We start from the raw sequence: 19,610 nt of genomic DNA on the forward strand, positions 1-19,610 counted from the left end.
ATCACTTCGACCTTCACATTGACCATGAAACACAGAAATTGCATCGGCATTAAATACAAAAGGCACAATGCCGACTGAAGTACAAGAAGAGTGAATCTTCTTAGAGTTTGTGCTTTGTGCGGCTCCTGCGAGACCAGTATTAGCTTGCGATGCACCAGTGCAGGTTTATTGTATCCCTTGGACCTTCACATTGACCATGAAACACAGAAATTGCATCGGAATTAAATACAAAAGGCACAATGCCGATTGAAGTACAAGAAGTGTGAATCTTCTAAGAGTTTGTGCTTAGAGCGGCTCTGGGCGGACCAGTATTAGCTTCTGATGCACCAGTGCAGATTTATTGTATCCCTTACACCTTCACATTGACCATGAAACACAGAAATTGCATCGGGATTAAATACAAAAGGCACAATGCCGACTGAAGTACAAGAAGAGTGAATCTTCTAAGAGTTTGTGCTTTGTGCGGCTCCTGCGAGACCAGTATTAGCTTGCGATGCACCAGTGCAGGTTTATTGTATCCCTTGGACCTTCACATTGACCATGAAACACAGAAATTGCATCGGGATTAATTACAAAAGGAACAATGCCGACTGAAGTACAAGAAGAGTGAATCTTCTAAGAGTTTGTGCTTTGAGCGGCTCCTGGGAGACCGGTATTAGCTTCCGATGCACCAGTGCAGGTTTATTGTATCACTTCGACCTTCACATTGACCATGAAACACATAAATTGCATCGGGATTAAATACAAAAGGCACAATGCCGACTGAAGTACAAGAAGAGTGAATCTTCTAAGAGTTTGTGCTTTTAGCGGCTCCTGGGAGAGCAGTATTAGCTTCCGATGTACCAGTGCAGGTTTATTGTATCACTTGGACCTTCACATTGACCATGAAACACAGAAATTGCATCGGGATTAAATACAAAAGGCACAATGCCGACTTAAGTACAATAAGAGTGAATCTTCTAAGAGATTGTGCTTTGAGCGATTCCTGGGAGACCAGTATTAGATTCCGATGCACCAGTGCAGGTTTACTGTATCCCTTGGACCTTCACATTGACCATGAAACACAGAATGTGTATCGGGATTGAATACAAAAGGCACAATGCCGACTGAAGAACAAGAAGAGTGAATCTTCTAAGAGTTTGTGCTTTGAGCGGCTCCTGGAAGACCAGTATTAGCTTCCGATGCAGAAGGGCAGGTTTTAGTATCCCTCTGACCTTCACATTGACCATGAAACAGAGAAATTGTATCGGGATTGAATACAAAAGGCACAAATTCGACTTAAGTACAAGAAGAGTGAATCTTCTAAGAGTTTGTGCTTTGAGCATCTCCTGGGAGACCAGTATTAGCTTCCGATGCACCAGTGCAGGTTTATTGTATCCCTTGGACCTTCACATTTACCATGAAACACATAAATTGCATCGGGATTAAATACAAAAGGCACAATGCCGACTGAAGTACAAGAAGTGTGAATCTTCTAAGAGTTTGTGCTTAGAGCGGCTCTGGGCGGACCAGTATTAGCTTCTGATGCACCAGTGCAGATTTATTGTATCCCTTACACCTTCACATTAACCATGAAACACAGAAATTGCATCGGGATTAAATACACAAGGCACAATGCCGACTAAAGTACAAGAAGAGTGAATGTTCTAAGAGTTTGTGCTTTGAGCGGCTTCTGGGAGACCAGTATTAGATTCCGATGCACCAGTGCAGGTTAATTGTATCCCTTGGACGTTCACATTGAACATGAAACACAGAAATTGCATCGGGATTAAATACAAAAGGCACAATGCCGACTGAAGTACAAGAAGAGTGAATCTTCTAAGAGTTTGTGCTTTGAGCGGATCGTGGGAGACCAGTATTAGCTTCCGATGCACCTGTGCAGGTTTACTGCAAACCTTGGACCTTCACATTGACCATGAAACACAGAAATTGTATCGGGATTGAATACAAAAGGAACAATGCCGACTGAAGTACAAGAAGAGTGAATCTTCTAAGAGTTTGTGCTTTGAGCGGTTCCTGGGAGACCAGTATTAGGTTACGATGCACCAGTGCAGGTTTATGGTATCCCCTGGACCTTCACATTGACCATGAAACACAGAAATTGCATCGGGATTAAACACAAAGGGCACAATGACGACTTAAGTACAAGAAGAGTGAATCTTCTAAGAGTTTGTGCTTTGAGCATCTCCTGGGAGACCAGTATTAGCTTCCGATGCACCAGTGCAGGTTTATTGTATCCCTTGGACCTTCACATTGACCATGAAACACATAAATTGCATCGGGATTAAATACAAAATGCACAATGCTGACGTAAGTACAAGAAGAGTGAATCTTCTAACAGTTTGTGCTTTGAGCGGCTCCGGGGGGACCAGTATTAGCTTCCGATGCACCACTGCCGGTTTATTGTATCCCTTAGACCTTCACATTGACCATGAAACACAGAAATTGCATCGGGATTAAATACAAAAGGCACAATGCCGACGGAAGTACAAGAAGAGTGTATCTTCTAAGAGTTTGTGCTTTGAGCGGCTCCTGGGAGACCAGTATTAGATTCCGATGCACCAGTGCAGGTTTATTGTATCCCTTGGACCTTCACATTGACCATGAAACACAGAAATTGCATCGGGATTAATTACAAAAGGAACAATGCCGACTGAAGTACAAGAAGAGTGAATCTTCTAAGAGTTTGTGCTTTGAGCGGCTCCTGGGAGACCAGTATTAGCTTCCGATGCACCAGTGCAGGTTTATTGTATCACTTCGACCTTCACATTGACCATGAAACACAGAAATTGCATCGGCATTAAATACAAAAGGCACAATGCCGACTGAAGTACAAGAAGAGTGAATCTTCTTAGAGTTTGTGCTTTGTGCGGCTCCTGCGAGACCAGTATTAGCTTGCGATGCACCAGTGCAGGTTTATTGTATCCCTTGGACCTTCACATTGACCATGAAACACAGAAATTGCATCGGAATTAAATACAAAAGGCACAATGCCGATTGAAGTACAAGAAGTGTGAATCTTCTAAGAGTTTGTGCTTAGAGCGGCTCTGGGCGGACCAGTATTAGCTTCTGATGCACCAGTGCAGATTTATTGTATCCCTTACACCTTCACATTGACCATGAAACACAGAAATTGCATCGGGATTAAATACAAAAGGCACAATGCCGACTGAAGTACAAGAAGAGTGAATCTTCTAAGAGTTTGTGCTTTGTGCGGCTCCTGCGAGACCAGTATTAGCTTGCGATGCACCAGTGCAGGTTTATTGTATCCCTTGGACCTTCACATTGACCATGAAACACAGAAATTGCATCGGGATTAATTACAAAAGGAACAATGCCGACTGAAGTACAAGAAGAGTGAATCTTCTAAGAGTTTGTGCTTTGAGCGGCTCCTGGGAGACCGGTATTAGCTTCCGATGCACCAGTGCAGGTTTATTGTATCACTTCGACCTTCACATTGACCATGAAACACATAAATTGCATCGGGATTAAATACAAAAGGCACAATGCCGACTGAAGTACAAGAAGAGTGAATCTTCTAAGAGTTTGTGCTTTTAGCGGCTCCTGGGAGAGCAGTATTAGCTTCCGATGTACCAGTGCAGGTTTATTGTATCACTTGGACCTTCACATTGACCATGAAACACAGAAATTGCATCGGGATTAAATACAAAAGGCACAATGCCGACTTAAGTACAATAAGAGTGAATCTTCTAAGAGATTGTGCTTTGAGCGATTCCTGGGAGACCAGTATTAGATTCCGATGCACCAGTGCAGGTTTACTGTATCCCTTGGACCTTCACATTGACCATGAAACACAGAATGTGTATCGGGATTGAATACAAAAGGCACAATGCCGACTGAAGTACAAGAAGAGTGAATCTTCTAAGAGTTTGTGCTTTGAGCGGCTCCTGGGAGACCAGTATTTGGTTACGATGCACCAGTGCAGGATTATTGTATCACTTGTACCTTCTCAATGACCATGAAACACAGAAATTGCATCGGGATTAAATACAAAATGCACAATGCTGACGTAAGTACAAGAAGAGTGAATCTTCTAACAGTTTGTGCTTTGAGCGGCTCCGGGGGGACCAGTATTAGCTTCCGATGCACCACTGCAGGTTTATTGTATCCCTTAGACCTTCACATTGACCATGAAACACAGAAATTGCATCGGGATTAAATACAAAAGGCACAATGCCGACGTAAGTACAAGAAGAGTGTATCTTCTAAGAGTTTGTGCTTTGAGCGGCTCCTGGGAGACCAGTATTAGATACCGATGCACCAGTGCAGGTTTATTGTATCCCTTGGACCTTCACATTGACCATGAAACACAGAAATTGCATCGGGATTAATTACAAAAGGAACAATGCCGACTGAAGTACAAGAAGAGTGAATCTTCTAAGAGTTTGTGCTTTGAGCGGCTCCTGGGAGACCAGTATTAGCTTCCGATGCACCAGTGCAGGTTTATTGTATCACTTCGACCTTCACATTGACCATGAAACACAGAAATTGCATCGGGATTAAATACAAAAGGCACAATGCCGACTGAAGTACAAGAAGAGTGAATTAGAGTTTGTGCTTTGTGCGGCTCCTGCGAGACCAGTATTAGCTTGCGATGCACCAGTGCAGGTTTATTGTATCCCTTGGACCTTCACATTGACCATGAAACACAGAAATTGCATCGGAATTAAATACAAAAGGCACAATGCCGTCTGAAGTACAAGAAGTGTGAATCTTCTAAGAGTTTGTGCTTAGAGCGGCTCTGGGCGGACCAGTATTAGCTTCTGGTGCACCAGTGCAGATTTATTGTATCCCTTACACCTTCACATTAACCATGAAACACAGAAATTGCATCGGGATTAAATACACAAGGCACAATGCCGACTAAAGTACAAGAAGAGTGAATGTTCTAAGAGTTTGTGCTTTGAGCGGCTCCTGGGAGACCAGTATTAGATTCCGATGCACCAGTGCAGGTTAATTGTATCCCTTGGACGTTCACATTGACCATGAAACACAGAAATTGCATCGGGATTAAATACAAAAGGCACAATGCCGACTGAAGTACAAGAAGAGTGAATCTTCTAAGAGTTTGTGCTTTGAGCGGCTCGTGGGAGACCAGTATTAGCTTCCGATGCACCTGTGCAGGTTTACTGCAAACCTTGGACCTTCACATTGACCATGAAACACAGAGATTGTATCGGGATTGAATACAAAAGGCACAATGCCGACTGAAGTACAAGAAGAGTGAATCTTCTAAGAGTTTGTGCTTTGAGCGGTTCCTGTGAGACCAGTATTAGGTTACGATGCACCAGTGCAGGTTTATGGTATCCCCTGGACCTTCACATTGACCATGAAACACAGAAATTGCATCGGGATTAAACACAAAGGGCACAAGGACGACTTAAGTACAAGAAGAGTGAATCTTCTAAGAGTTTAAGCTTTGAGCATCTCCTGGGAGACCAGTATTAGCTTCCGATGCACCAGTGCAGGTTAATTGTATCCCTTGGACGTTCACATTGACCATGAAACACATAAATTGCATCGGGATTCAATACAAGATGCACAATGCTGACGTAAGTACAAGAAGAGTGAATCTTCTAACAGTTTGTGCTTTGAGCGGCTCCGGGGGGACCAGTATTAGCTTCCGATGCACCACTGCAGGTTTATTGTATCCCTTAGACCTTCACATTGACCATGAAACACAGAAATTGCATCGGGATTAAATACAAAAGGCACAATGCCGACGGAAGTACAAGAAGAGTGTATCTTCTAAGAGTTTGTGCTTTGAGCGGCTCCTGGGAGACCAGTATTAGATTCCGATGCACCAGTGCAGGTTTATTGTATCCCTTGGACCTTCACATTGACCATGAAACACAGAAATTGCATCGCGATTAATTACAAAAGGAACAATGCCGACTGAAGTACAAGAAGAGTGAATCTTCTAAGAGTTTGTGCTTTGAGCGGCTCCTTGGAGACCAGTATTAGCTTCCGATGCACCAGTGCAGGTTTATTGTATCACTTCGACCTTCACATTGACCATGAAACACAGAAATTGCATCGGGATTAAATACAAAAGGCACAATGCCGACTGAAGTACAAGAAGAGTGAATCTTCTTAGAGTTTGTGCTTTGTGCGGCTCCTGCGAGACCGGTATTAGCTTGCGATGCACCAGTGCAGGTTTATTGTATCCCTTGGACCTTCACATTGACCATGAAACACAGAAATTGCATCGGAATTAAATACAAAAGGCACAATGCCGACTGAAGTACAAGAAGTGTGAATCTTCTAAGAGTTTGTGCTTAGAGCGGCTCTGGGCGGACCAGTATTAGCTTCTGATGCACCAGTGCAGATTTATTGTATCCCTTATACCTTCACATTGACCATGAAACACAGAAATTGCATCGGGATTAAATACACAAGGCACAATGCCGACTAAAGTACAAGAAGAGTGAATGTTCTAAGAGTTTGTGCTTTGAGCGGCTTCTGGGAGTCCAGTATTAGCTTCCGATGCACCGGTGCAGGTTTATTGTATCCCTTGGACCCTCACATTGACCATGAAACACAGAAATTGCATCGGGATTAAATACAAAAGTCACAATGCCGACCTAAGTACAAGAAGATGAATCTTCTAGGAGTTTGTGCTTTAAGCCGCTCCTGGGAGACCAGTATTAGCTTCCGATGCACCAGTGCAGGTTATTGCAAACCTTGGACCTTCACATTGACCATGAAACACAGAAATTGTATCGGGATTGAATACAAAAGGCACAATGCCGACTGAAGTAGAAGAAGAGTGAATCTTCTAAGAGTTTGTGCTTTGTGCGGCTCCTGGGAGACCAGTATTTGGTTACGATGCACTAGTGCAGGTTTATTGTATCCCTTGGACCTTCACATTGACCATGAAACACAGAAATTGCATCGGGATTAAATACATAAGGCACAATGCCGACTTAAGTACAAGATGAGTGAATCTTCCAAGAGTTTGTGCTTTGAACGGCTCCTGGGTGACCAGTATTAGCTTCCGATGCACCAGTGCAGTTTACTGTATCCCTTGGACCTTCACATTGACCATGAAACACAGAAATTGCATCGGGATTAAATACAAAAGGCACAATGCCGACTGAAGTACAAGAAGAGTGAATCTTCTAAGAGTTTGTGCTTTGAGCGGCTCCTGGGAGACCAGTATTAGCTTCCGATGCACCAGTGCAGGTTTACTGTATCCCTTGGACCTTCACATTGACCATGAAACACAGAAAATGCATCGGGATTAAATACAATAGGCACAATGCCGACTTAAGTACAAGAAGAACGAATTTTGTAAGAGTTTGTGCTTCGAGCGGCTCCTGGGTGACCAGTATTAGCTTCCGATGCACCAGTGCAGGTTTATTGTATCCCTTGGACCTTCACATTGACCATGAAACACAGAAATTGTATCGGGATTGAATGCAAAAGGTACAATGCCGACTGAATTACAAGAAGAGTGAATCTTCTAAGAGTTTCTGCTTTGAGCGGCTCCTGGGAGACCAGTATTAGCTTCCGATGCACCAGTGCAGGTTTACTGTATCCCTTGGACCTTCACATTGAATAAGAAACACAGAAATTGATCGGGATTAAATACAAAAGGCACAATGCCGACTGAAGTACAAGAAGAGTGGATCTTCTAAGAGTTTGTGCTTTGAGCGACTCCTGGGAGACCAGTATTAGATTCGCATGCACCAGTGCAGTTTACTGTATCCCTTGGACCTTCACATTGACCATGAAACACAGAAATTGCATCGGGATTAAATACAAAAGGCACAATGTCGACTGAAGTACAAGAAGAGTGAATCTTCTAAGAGATTTGTGCTTTGAGCGGCTCCGGGGGGACCAGTATTAGCTTCCGATGCACCACTGCAGGTTTATTGTATCCCTTAGACCTTCACATTGACCATGAAACACAGAAATTGCATCGGGATTAAATACAAACTGCACAATGCCGACGGAAGTACAAGAAGAGTGAATCTTCTAAGAGTTTGGGCTTTGAGCGGCTCCCTGGAGACCCGTATTAGCTTCCGATGCACCAGTGCAGGTTTATTGTATCCCTTGGACCTTCACATTGACGATGAAACACAGAAATTGCATCGTGATTAAATACAAAAGGCACAATGCCGACTGAAGTACAAGAAGAGTGAATCTTCTAAGAGTTTGTGCTTTGAGCGGCTCCTGGGAGACCAGTATTAGCCTCCGATGCACCAGTGCAGGTTTATTGTAACCCTTGGACCTTCACATTGACAATGAAACACAGAAATTGCATCGGGATTAAATACAAAATGCACAATGCCGACTGAAGTACAAGAACAGTGAATCCTCTAAGGGTTTGTTCTTTTAGCGGCTCCTGGGAGACCAGTAATAGCTTCCGATGCACCAATGCTGGTTTTTCTATCCCTTGGACCTTCACATTGACCATGTAACACAGAAATTGTATCGGGATTAAATACAAAAGGTTCAATGCCCACTGAATTACAAGAAGAGTGAATCTTCTAAGAGTTTGTGCTTTGAACGTCTCCTGATAGACCGGTATCAGTTTCCGATGCACCAGTGCAGGTTCATTGTGTCCCTTGGACCTTCACATTGACCATGAAACACAGAAATTGCATCGGGATTAAATACAAAAGGCACAATGCCGACTGAAGTACAAGAACAGTGAATCTGCTAAGAGTTTGTGCTTTGAGCGGCTCTGGGGGGACCAGTATTAGCTTCCGATGCACCAGTGCAGGTTTATTCTATCCCTTAGACCTTCACATTGACCATGAAACACAGAAATTGCATCGGTATTAAATACAAAATCCACAATGTCGACTAAAGTACAAGAAGAGTGAATCTTCTAAGAGTTTGTGCTTAGAGCGGCTCCTGGGAGACCAGTATTAGATTCCGATGCACCAGTGCAGGTTTATTGTATCCCTTGGACCTTCACATTGACCATGAAACACAGAAATTGCATCGGCATTAAATACAAAAGGCACAATGCCGACTGAAGTACAAGAAGAGTGAATCTTCTAAGAGTTTGTGCTTTTAGCGGCTCCTGGGAGAGCAGTATTAGCTTCCGATGTACCAGTGCAGGTTTATTGTATCACTTGGACCTTCACATTGACCATGAAACACAGAAATTGCATCGGGATTAAATACAAAAGGCACAATGCCGACTTAAGTACAATAAGAGTGAATCTTCTAAGAGATTGTGCTTTGAGCGATTCCTGGGAGACCAGTATTAGATTCCGATGCACCAGTGCAGGTTTACTGTATCCCTTGAACCTTCACATTGACCATGAAACACAGAATGTGTATCGGGATTGAATACAAAAGGCACAATGCCGACTGAAGTACAAGAAGAGTGAATCTTCTAAGAGTTTGTGCTTTGAGCGGCTCCTGGAAGACCAGTATTAGCTTCCGATGCAGCAGGGCAGGTTTTAGTATCCCTCTGACCTTCACATTGCCCATGAAACAGAGAAATTGCATCGGGATTGAATACAAAAGGCACAAATTCGACTTAAGTACAAGAAGAGTGAATCTTCTAAGAGTTTGTGCTTTGAGCATCTCCTGGGAGACCAGTATTAGCTTCCGATGCACCAGTGCAGGTTTATTGTATCCCTTGGACCTTCACATTTACCATGAAACACATAAATTGCATCGGGATTAAATACAAAAGGCACAATGCCGACTGAAGTACAAGAAGAGTGAATCTTCTAAGAGTTTGTGCTTTGAGCGGCTCCTGGGAGACCAGTATTAGCTTCCGATGCACCAGTGCAGGTTTATTGTATCACTTGGACCTTCACATTGACCATGAAACACAGAAATTGCATCGGGATTAAATACAAAAGGCACAATGCCGACTGAAGTACAAGAAGAGTGAATCTTCTTAGAGTTTGTGCTTTGTGCGGCTCCTGCGAGACCAGTATTAGCTTCCGATGCACCAGTGCAGGTTTATTGTATCCCTTGGACCTTCACATTGACCATGAAACACAGAAATTGCATCGGAATTAAATACAAAAGGCACAATGCCGACTGAAGTACAAGAAGTGTGAATCTTCTAAGAGTTTGTGCTTAGAGCGGCTCTGGGCGGACCAGTATTAGCTTCTGATGCACCAGTGCAGATTTATTGTATCCCTTACACCTTCACATTGACCATGAAACACAGAAATTGCATCGGGATTAAATACACAAGGCACAATGCCGACTAAAGTACAAGAAGAGTGAATGTTCTAAGAGTTTGTGATTTGAGCGGCTTCTGGGAGTCCAGTATTAGCTTCCGATGCACCAGTGCAGGTTTATTGTATCCCTTGGACCCTCACATTGACCATGAAACACAGAAATTGTATCGGGATTGAATACAAAAGGCACAATGCCGACTGAAGTACAAGAAGAGTGAATTTCTAAGAGTTTTTGCTTTGAGCCGCTCCTGGGAGACCAGTATTAGCTTCCGATGCACCAGTGCAGGTTTATTGCAAACCTTGGACCTTCACATTGACCATGAAACACAGAAATTGTATCGGGATTGATTACAAAAGGCACAATGCCGACTGAAGTACAAGAAGAGTGAATCTTCTAAGAGTTTGTGCTTTGAGCGGCTCCTGGGAGACCAGTATTTGGTTACGATGCACTAGTGCAGGTTTATTGTATCCCTTGGACCTTCACATTGACCATGAAACATAGAATTTGCATCGGGATTAAATACATAAGGCACAATGCCGACTTCAGTACAAGAAGAGTGAATCTTCTAAGAGTTTGTGCTTTGAACGGCTCCTGGGTGACCAGTATTAGCTTCCGATGCACCAGTGCAGTTTACTGTATCCCTTGGACCTTCACATTGACCATGAAACACAGAATTTGCATCGGGATTAAATACAAAAGGCACAATGCCGATTGAAGTACAAGAAGAGTGAATCTTCTAAGAGTTTGTGCTTTGAGCGGCTCCTGGGAGACCAGTATTAGCTTCCGATGCACCAGTGCAGGTTTACCGTATCCCTTGGACCTTCACATTGACCATGGAACACAGAAAATGCATCGGGATTAAATACAATAGGCACAATGCCGACTTAAGTACAAGAAGAGTGAATTTTGTAAGAGTTTGTGCTTTGAGCGGCTCCTGGGCGACCAGTATTAGCTTCCGATGCACCAGTGCAGGTTTATTGTATCCCTTGGACCTTCTCAATGACCATGAAACACAGAAATTGCATCGGGATTAAATACAAAATGCACAATGCTGACGTAAGTACAAGAAGAGTGAATCTTCTAACAGTTTGTGCTTTGAGCGGCTCCGGGGGGACCAGTATTAGCTTCCGATGCACCACTGCAGGTTTATTGTATCCCTTAGACCTTCACATTGACCATGAAACACAGAAATTGCATCGGGATTAAATACAAAAGGCACAATGCCGACGGAAGTACAAGAAGAGTGTATCTTCTAAGAGTTTGTGCTTTGAGCGGCTCCTGGGAGACCAGTATTAGATACCGATGCACCAGTGCAGGTTTATTGTATCCCTTGGACCTTCACATTGACCATGAAACACAGAAATTGCATCGGGATTAATTACAAAAGGAACAATGCCGACTGAAGTACAAGAAGAGTGAATCTTCTAAGAGTTTGTGCTTTGAGCGGCTCCTGGGAGACCAGTATTAGCTTGCGATGCACCAGTGCAGGTTTATTGTATCCCTTGGACCTTCACATTGACCATGAAACACAGAAATTGCATCGGAATTAAATACAAAAGGCACAATGCCGTCTGAAGTACAAGAAGTGTGAATCTTCTAAGAGTTTGTGCTTAGAGCGGCTCTGGGCGGACCAGTATTAGCTTCTGATGCACCAGTGCAGATTTATTGTATCCCTTACACCTTCACATTAACCATGAAACACAGAAATTGCATCGGGATTAAATACACAAGGCACAATGCCGACTAAAGTACAAGAAGAGTGAATGTTCTAAGAGTTTGTGCTTTGAGCGGCTCCTGGGAGACCAGTATTAGATTCCGATGCACCAGTGCAGGTTAATTGTATCCCTTGGACGTTCACATTGACCATGAAACACAGAAATTGCATCGGGATTAAATACAAAAGGCACAATGCCGACTGAAGTACAAGAAGAGTGAATCTTCTAAGAGTTTGTGCTTTGAGCGGCTCGTGGGAGACCAGTATTAGCTTCCCATGCACCTGTGCAGGTTTACTGCAAACCTTGGACCTTCACATTGACCATGAAACACAGAAATTGTATCGGGATTGAATACAAAAGGCACAATGCCGACTGAAGTACAAGAAGAGTGAATCTTCTAAGAGTTTGTGCTTTGAGCGGTTCCTGGGAGACCAGTATTAGGTTACGATGCACCAGTGCAGGTTTATGGTATCCCCTGGACCTTCACATTGACCATGAAACACAGAAATTGCATCGGGATTAAACACAAAGGGCACAATGACGACTTAAGTACAAGAAGAGTGAATCTTCTAAGAGTTTGTGCTTTGAGCATCTCCTGGGAGACCAGTATTAGCTTCCGATGCACCAGTGCAGGTTTATTGTATCCCTTGGACCTTCACATTGACCATGAAACACATAAATTGCATCACGATTAAATACAAAATGCACAATGCTGACGTAAGTACAAGAAGAGTGAATCTTCTAACAGTTTGTGCTTTGAGCGGCTCCGGGGGGACCAGTATTAGCTTCCGATGCACCACTGCAGGTTTATTGTATCCCTTAGACCTTCACATTGACCATGAAACACAGAAATTGCATCGGGATTAAATACAAAAGGCACAATGCCGACGGAAGTGCAAGAAGAGTGTATCTTCTAAGAGTTTGTGCTTTGAGCGGCTCCTGGGAGACCAGTATTAGATTCCGATGCACCAGTGCAGGTTTATTGTATCCCTTGGACCTTCACATTGACCATGAAACACAGAAATTGCATCGGGATTAATTACAAAAGGAACAATGCCGACTGAAGTACAAGAAGAGTGAATCTTCTAAGAGTTTGTGCTTTGAGCGGCTCCTTGGAGACCAGTATTAGCTTCCGATGCACCAGTGCAGGTTTATTGTATCACTTCGACCTTCACATTGACCATGAAACACAGAAATTGCATCGGGATTAAATACAAAAGGCACAATGCCGACTGAAGTACAAGAAGAGTGAATCTTCTTAGAGTTTGTGCTTTGTGCGGCTCCTGCGAGACCAGTATTAGCTTGCGATGCACCAGTGCAGGTTTATTGTATCCCTTGGACCTTCACATTGACCATGAAACACAGAAATTGCATCGGAATTAAATACAAAAGGCACAATGCCGACTGAAGTACAAGAAGTGTGAATCTTCTAAGAGTTTGTGCTTAGAGCGGCTCTGGGCGGACCAGTATTAGCTTCTGATGCACCAGTGCAGATTTATTGTATCCCTTATACCTTCACATTGACCATGAAACACAGAAATTGCATCGGGATTAAATACACAAGGCACAATGCCGACTAAAGTACAAGAAGAGTGAATGTTCTAAGAGTTTGTGCTTTGAGCGGCTTCTGGGAGTCCAGTATTAGCTTCCGATGCACCAGTGCAGGTTTATTGTATCCCTTGGACCCTCACATTGACCATGAAACACAGAAATTGCATCGGGATTAAATACAAAAGTCACAATGCCGACCTAAGTACAAGAAGATGAATCTTCTAGGAGTTTGTGCTTTAAGCCGCTCCTGGGAGACCAGTATTAGCTTCCGATGCACCAGTGCAGGTTATTGCAAACCTTGGACCTTCACATTGACCATGAAACACAGAAATTGTATCGGGATTGAATACAAAAGGCACAATGCCGACTGAAGTAGAAGAAGAGTGAATCTTCTAAGAGTTTGTGCTTTGTGCGGCTCCTGGGAGACCAGTATTTGGTTACGATGCACTAGTGCAGGTTTATTGTATCCCTTGGACCTTCACATTGACTATGAAACACAGAAATTGCATCGGGATTAAATACATAAGGCACAATGCCGACTTAAGTACAAGATGAGTGAATCTACCAAGAGTTTGTGCTTTGAACGGCTCCTGGGTGACCAGTATTAGCTTCCGATGCACCAGTGCAGTTTACTGTATCCCTTGGACCTTCACATTGACCATGAAACACAGAAATTGCATCGGGATTAAATACAAAAGGCACAATGCCGACTGAAGTACAAGAAGAGTGAATCTTCTAAGAGTTTGTGCTTTGAGCGGCTCCTGGGAGACCAGTATTAGCTTCCGATGCACCAGTGCAGGTTTACTGTATCCCTTGGACCTTCACATTGACCATGAAACACAGAAAATGCATCGGGATTAAATACAATAAGCACAATGCCGACTTAAGTACAAGAAGAACGAATTTTGTAAGAGTTTGTGCTTCGAGCGGCTCCTGGGTGACCAGTATTAGCTTCCGATGCACCAGTGCAGGTTTATTGTATCCCTTGGACCTTCACATTGACCATGAAACACAGAAATTGTATCGGGATTGAATGCAAAAGGTACAATGCCGACTGAATTACAAGAAGAGTGAATCTTCTAAGATTTTCTGCTTTGAGCGGCTCCTGGGAGACCAGTATTAGCTTCCGATGCACCAGTGCAGGTTTACTGTATCCCTTGGACCTTCACATTGAATAAGAAACACAGAAATTGATCGGGATTAAATACAAAAGGCACAATGCCGACTGAAGTACAAGAAGAGTGAATCTTCTAAGAGTTTGTGCTTTGAGCGACTCCTGGGAGACCAGTATTAGATTCGCATGCACCAGTGCAGTTTACTGTATCCCTTGGACCTTCACATTGACCATGAAACACAGAAATTGCATCGGGATTAAATACAAAAGGCACAATGTCGACTGAAGTACAAGAAGAGTGAATCTTCTAAGAGTTTGTGCTTTGAGCGGCTCCGGGGGGACCAGTATTAGCTTCCGATGCACCACTGCAGGTTTATTGTATCCCTTAGACCTTCACATTGACCATGAAACACAGAAATTGCATCGGGATTAAATACAAACTGCACAATGCCGACGGAAGTAAAAGAAGAGTGATTCTTCTAAGATTTTGGGCTTTGAGCGGCTCCCTGGAGACCCGTATTAGCTTCCGATGCACCAGTGCAGGTCTATTCTATCCCTTGGACCTTCACATTGACGATGAAACACAGAAATTGCATCGTGATTAAATACAAAAGGCACAATGCCGACTGAAGTACAAGAAGAGTGAATCTTCTAAGAGTTTGTGCTTTGAGCGGCTCCTGGGAGACCAGTATTAGCCTCCGATGCACCAGTGCAGGTTTATTGTATCCCTTTGACCTTCACATTGACAATGAAACACAGAAATTGCATCGGGATTAAATACAAAATGCACAATGCCGACTGAAGTACAAGAACAGTGAATCCTCTAAGGGTTTGTTCTTTTAGCGGCTCCTGGGAGACCAGTAATAGCTTCCGATGCACCAATGCTGGTTTTTCTATCCCTTGGACCTTCACATTGACCATGTAACACAGAAATTGTATCGGGATTAAATACAAAAGGTACAATGCCCACTGAATTACAAGAAGAGTGAATCTTCTAAGAGTTTGTGCTTTGAACGTCTCCTGATAGACCGGTATCAGTTTCCGATGCACCAGTGCAGGTTCATTGTGTCCCTTGGACCTTCACATTGACCATGAAACACAGAAATTGCATCGGGATTAAATACAAAAGGCACAATGCCGACTGAAGTACAAGAACAGTGAATCTGCTAAGAGTTTGTGCTTTGAGCGGCTCTGGGGGGACCAGTATTAGCTTCCGATGCACCAGTGCAGGTTTATTCTATCCCTTAGACCTTCACATTGACCATGAAACACAGAAATTGCATCGGTATTAAATACAAAATGCACAATGTCGACTAAAGTACAAGAAGAGTGAATCTTCTAAGAGTTTGTGCTTAGAGCGGCTCCTGGGAGACCAGTATTAGATTCCGATGCACCAGTGCAGGTTTCTTGTATCCCTTGGACCTTCACATTGACCATGAAACACAGAAATTGCATCGGCATTAAATACAAAAGGCACAATGCCGACTGAAGTACAAGAAGAGTGAATCTTCTAAGAGTTTGTGCTTTTAGCGGCTCCTGGGAGAGCAGTATTAGCTTCCGATGTACCAGTGCAGGTTTATTGTATCACTTGGACCTTCACATTGACCATGAAACACAGAAATTGCATCGGGATTAAATACAAAAGGCACAATGCCGACTTAAGTACAATAAGAGTGAATCTTCTAAGAGATTGTGCTTTGAGCGATTCCTGGGAGACCAGTATTAGATTCCGATGCACCAGTGCAGGTTTACTGTATCCCTTGAACCTTCACATTGACCATGAAACACAGAATGTGTATCGGTATTGAATACAAAAGGCACAATGCCGACTGAAGTACAAGAAGAGTGAATCTTCTAAGAGTTTGTGCTTTGAGCGGCTCCTGGAAGACCAGTATTAGCTTCCGATGCAGCAGGGCAGGTTTTAGTATCCCTCTGACCTTCACATTGACCATGAAACAGAGAAATTGTATCGGGATTGAATACAAAAGGCACAAATTCGACTTAAGTACAAGAAGAGTGAATCTTCTAAGAGATTGTGCTTTGAGCGGCTCCTGGGAGACCAGTATTAGCTTCCGATGCACCAGTGCAGGTTTATTGTATCACTTGGACCTTCACATTGACCATGAAACACAGAAATTGCATCGGGATTAAATACAAAAGGCACAATGACGACTGAAGTACAAGAAGAGTGAATCTTCTTAGAGTTGGTGCTTTGTGCGGCTCCTGCGAGACCAGTATTAGCTTCCGATGCACCAGTGCAGGTTTATTGTATCCCTTGGACCTTCACATTGACCATGAAACACAGAAATTGCATCGGAATTAAATACAAAAGGCACAATGCCGACTGAAGTACAAGAAGTGTGAATCTTCTAAGAGTTTGTGCTTAGAGCGGCTCTGGGCGGACCAGTATTAGCTTCTGATGCACCAGTGCAGATTTATTGTATCCCTTACACCTTCACATTGACCATGAAACACAGAAATTGCATCGGGATTAAATACACAAGGCACAATGCCGACTAAAGTACAAGAAGAGTGAATGTTCTAAGAGTTTGTGATTTGAGCGGCTTCTGGGAGTCCAGTATTAGCTTCCGATGCACCTGTGCAGGTTTATTGTATCCCTTGGACCCTCACATTGACCATGAAACACAGAAATTGCATCGGGATTAAATACAAAAGTCACAATGCCGACCTAAGTACAAGAAGATGAATCTTCTAGGAGTTTGTGCTTTAAGCCGCTCCTGGGAGACCAGTATTAGCTTCCGATGCACCAGTGCAGGTTATTGCAAACCTTGGACCTTCACATTGACCATGAACACAGAAATTGTATCGGGATTGAATACAAAAGGCACAATGCCGACTGAAGTAGAAGAAGAGTGAATCTTCTAAGAGTTTGTGCTTTGTGCGGCTCCTGGGAGACCAGTATTTGGTTACGATGCACTAGTGCAGGTTTATTGTATCCCTTGGACCTTCACATTGACCATGAAACACAGAAATTGCATCGGGATTAAATACATAAGGCACAATGCCGACTTAAGTACAAGATGAGTGAATCTTCCAAGAGTTTGTGCTTTGAACGGCTCCTGGGTGACCAGTATTAGCTTCCGATGCACCAGTGCAGTTTACTGTATCCCTTGGACCTTCACATTGACCATGAAACACAGAAATTGCATCGGGATTAAATACAAAAGGCACAATGCCGACTGAAGTACAAGAAGAGTGAATCTTCTAAGAGTTTGTGCTTTGAGCGGCTCCTGGGAGACCAGTATTAGCTTCCGATGCACCAGTGCAGGTTTACTGTATCCCTTGGACCTTCACATTCACCATGAAACACAGAAAATGCATCGGGATTAAATACAATAGGCACAATGCCGACTTAAGTACAAGAAGAACGAATTTTGTAAGAGTTTGTGCTTCGAGCGGCTCCTGGGTGACCAGTATTAGCTTCTGATGCACCAGTGCAGATTTATTGTATCCCTTACACCTTCACATTAACCATGAAACACAGAAATTGCATCGCGATTAAATACACAAGGCACAATGCCGACTAAAGTACAAGAAGAGTGAATGTTCTAAGAGTTTGTGCTTTGAGCGGCTCCTGGGAGACCAGTATTAGATTCCGATGCACCAGTGCAGGTTAATTGTATCCCTTGGACGTTCACATTGACCATGAAACACAGAAATTGCATCGGGATTAAATACAAAAGGCACAATGCCGACTGAAGTACAAGAAGAGTGAATCTTCTAAGAGTTTGTGCTTTGAGCGGCTCGTGGGAGACCAGTATTAGCTTCCGATGCACCTGTGCAGGTTTACTGCAAACCTTGGACCTTCACATTGACCATGAAACACAGAAATTGTATCGGGATTGAATACAAAAGGCACAATGCCGACTGAAGTACAAGAAGTGTGAATCTTCTAAGAGTTTGTGCTTTGAGCGGCTCCTTGGAGACCAGTATTAGCTTCCGATGCACCAGTGCACGTTTATTGTATCACTTCGACCTTCACATTGACCATGAAACACAGAAATTGCATCGGGATTAAATACAAAAGGCACAATGCCGACTGAAGTACAAGAAGAGTGAATCTTCTTAGAGTTTGTGCTTTGTGCGGCTCCTGCGAGACCAGTATTAGCTTGCGATGCACCAGTGCAGGTTTATTGTATCCCTTGGACCTTCACATTGACCATGAAACACAGAAATTGCATCGGAATTAAATACAAAAGGCACAATGCCGACTGAAGTACAAGAAGTGTGAATCTTCTAAGAGTTTGTGCTTAGAGCGGCTCTGGACGGACCAGTACTAGCTTCTGATGCACCAGTGCAGATTTATTGTATCCCTTATACCTTCACATTGACCATGAAACACAGAAATTGCATCGGGATTAAATACACAAGGCACAATGCCGACTAAAGTACAAGAAGAGTGAATGTTCTAAGAGTTTGTGCTTTGAGCGGCTTCTGGGAGACCAGTATTAGCTTCCGATGCACCAGTGCAGGTTTATTGTATCCCTTGGACCCTCACATTGACCATGAAACACAGAAATTGCATCGGGATTAAATACAAAAGTCACAATGCCGACCTAAGTACAAGAAGATGAATCTTCTAGGAGTTTGTGCTTTAAGCCGCTCCTGGGAGACCAGTATTAGCTTCCGATGCACCAGTGCAGGTTATTGCAAACCTTGGACCTTCACATTGACCATGAAACACAGAAATTGTATCGGGATTGAATACAAAAGGCACAATGCCGACTGAAGTAGAAGAAGAGTGAATCTTCTAAGAGTTTGTGCTTTGTGCGGCTCCTGGGAGGCCAGTATTCGGTTACGATGCACTAGTGCAGGTTTATTGTATCCCTTGGACCTTCACATTGACCATGAAACACAGAAATTGCATCGGGATTAAATACATAAGGCACAATGCCGACTTAAGTACAAGATGAGTGAATCTTCCAAGAGTTTGTGCTTTGAACGGCTCCTGGGTGACCAGTATTAGCTTCCGATGCACCAGTGCAGTTTACTGTATCCCTTGGACCTTCACATTGACCATGAAA

The sequence above is a fragment of the Schistocerca nitens genome, chromosome 11 (genome assembly GCF_023898315.1).
Source record: "Schistocerca nitens isolate TAMUIC-IGC-003100 chromosome 11, iqSchNite1.1, whole genome shotgun sequence".
In the NCBI taxonomy this organism is placed as follows: Eukaryota; Metazoa; Arthropoda; class Insecta; order Orthoptera; family Acrididae; genus Schistocerca; species Schistocerca nitens.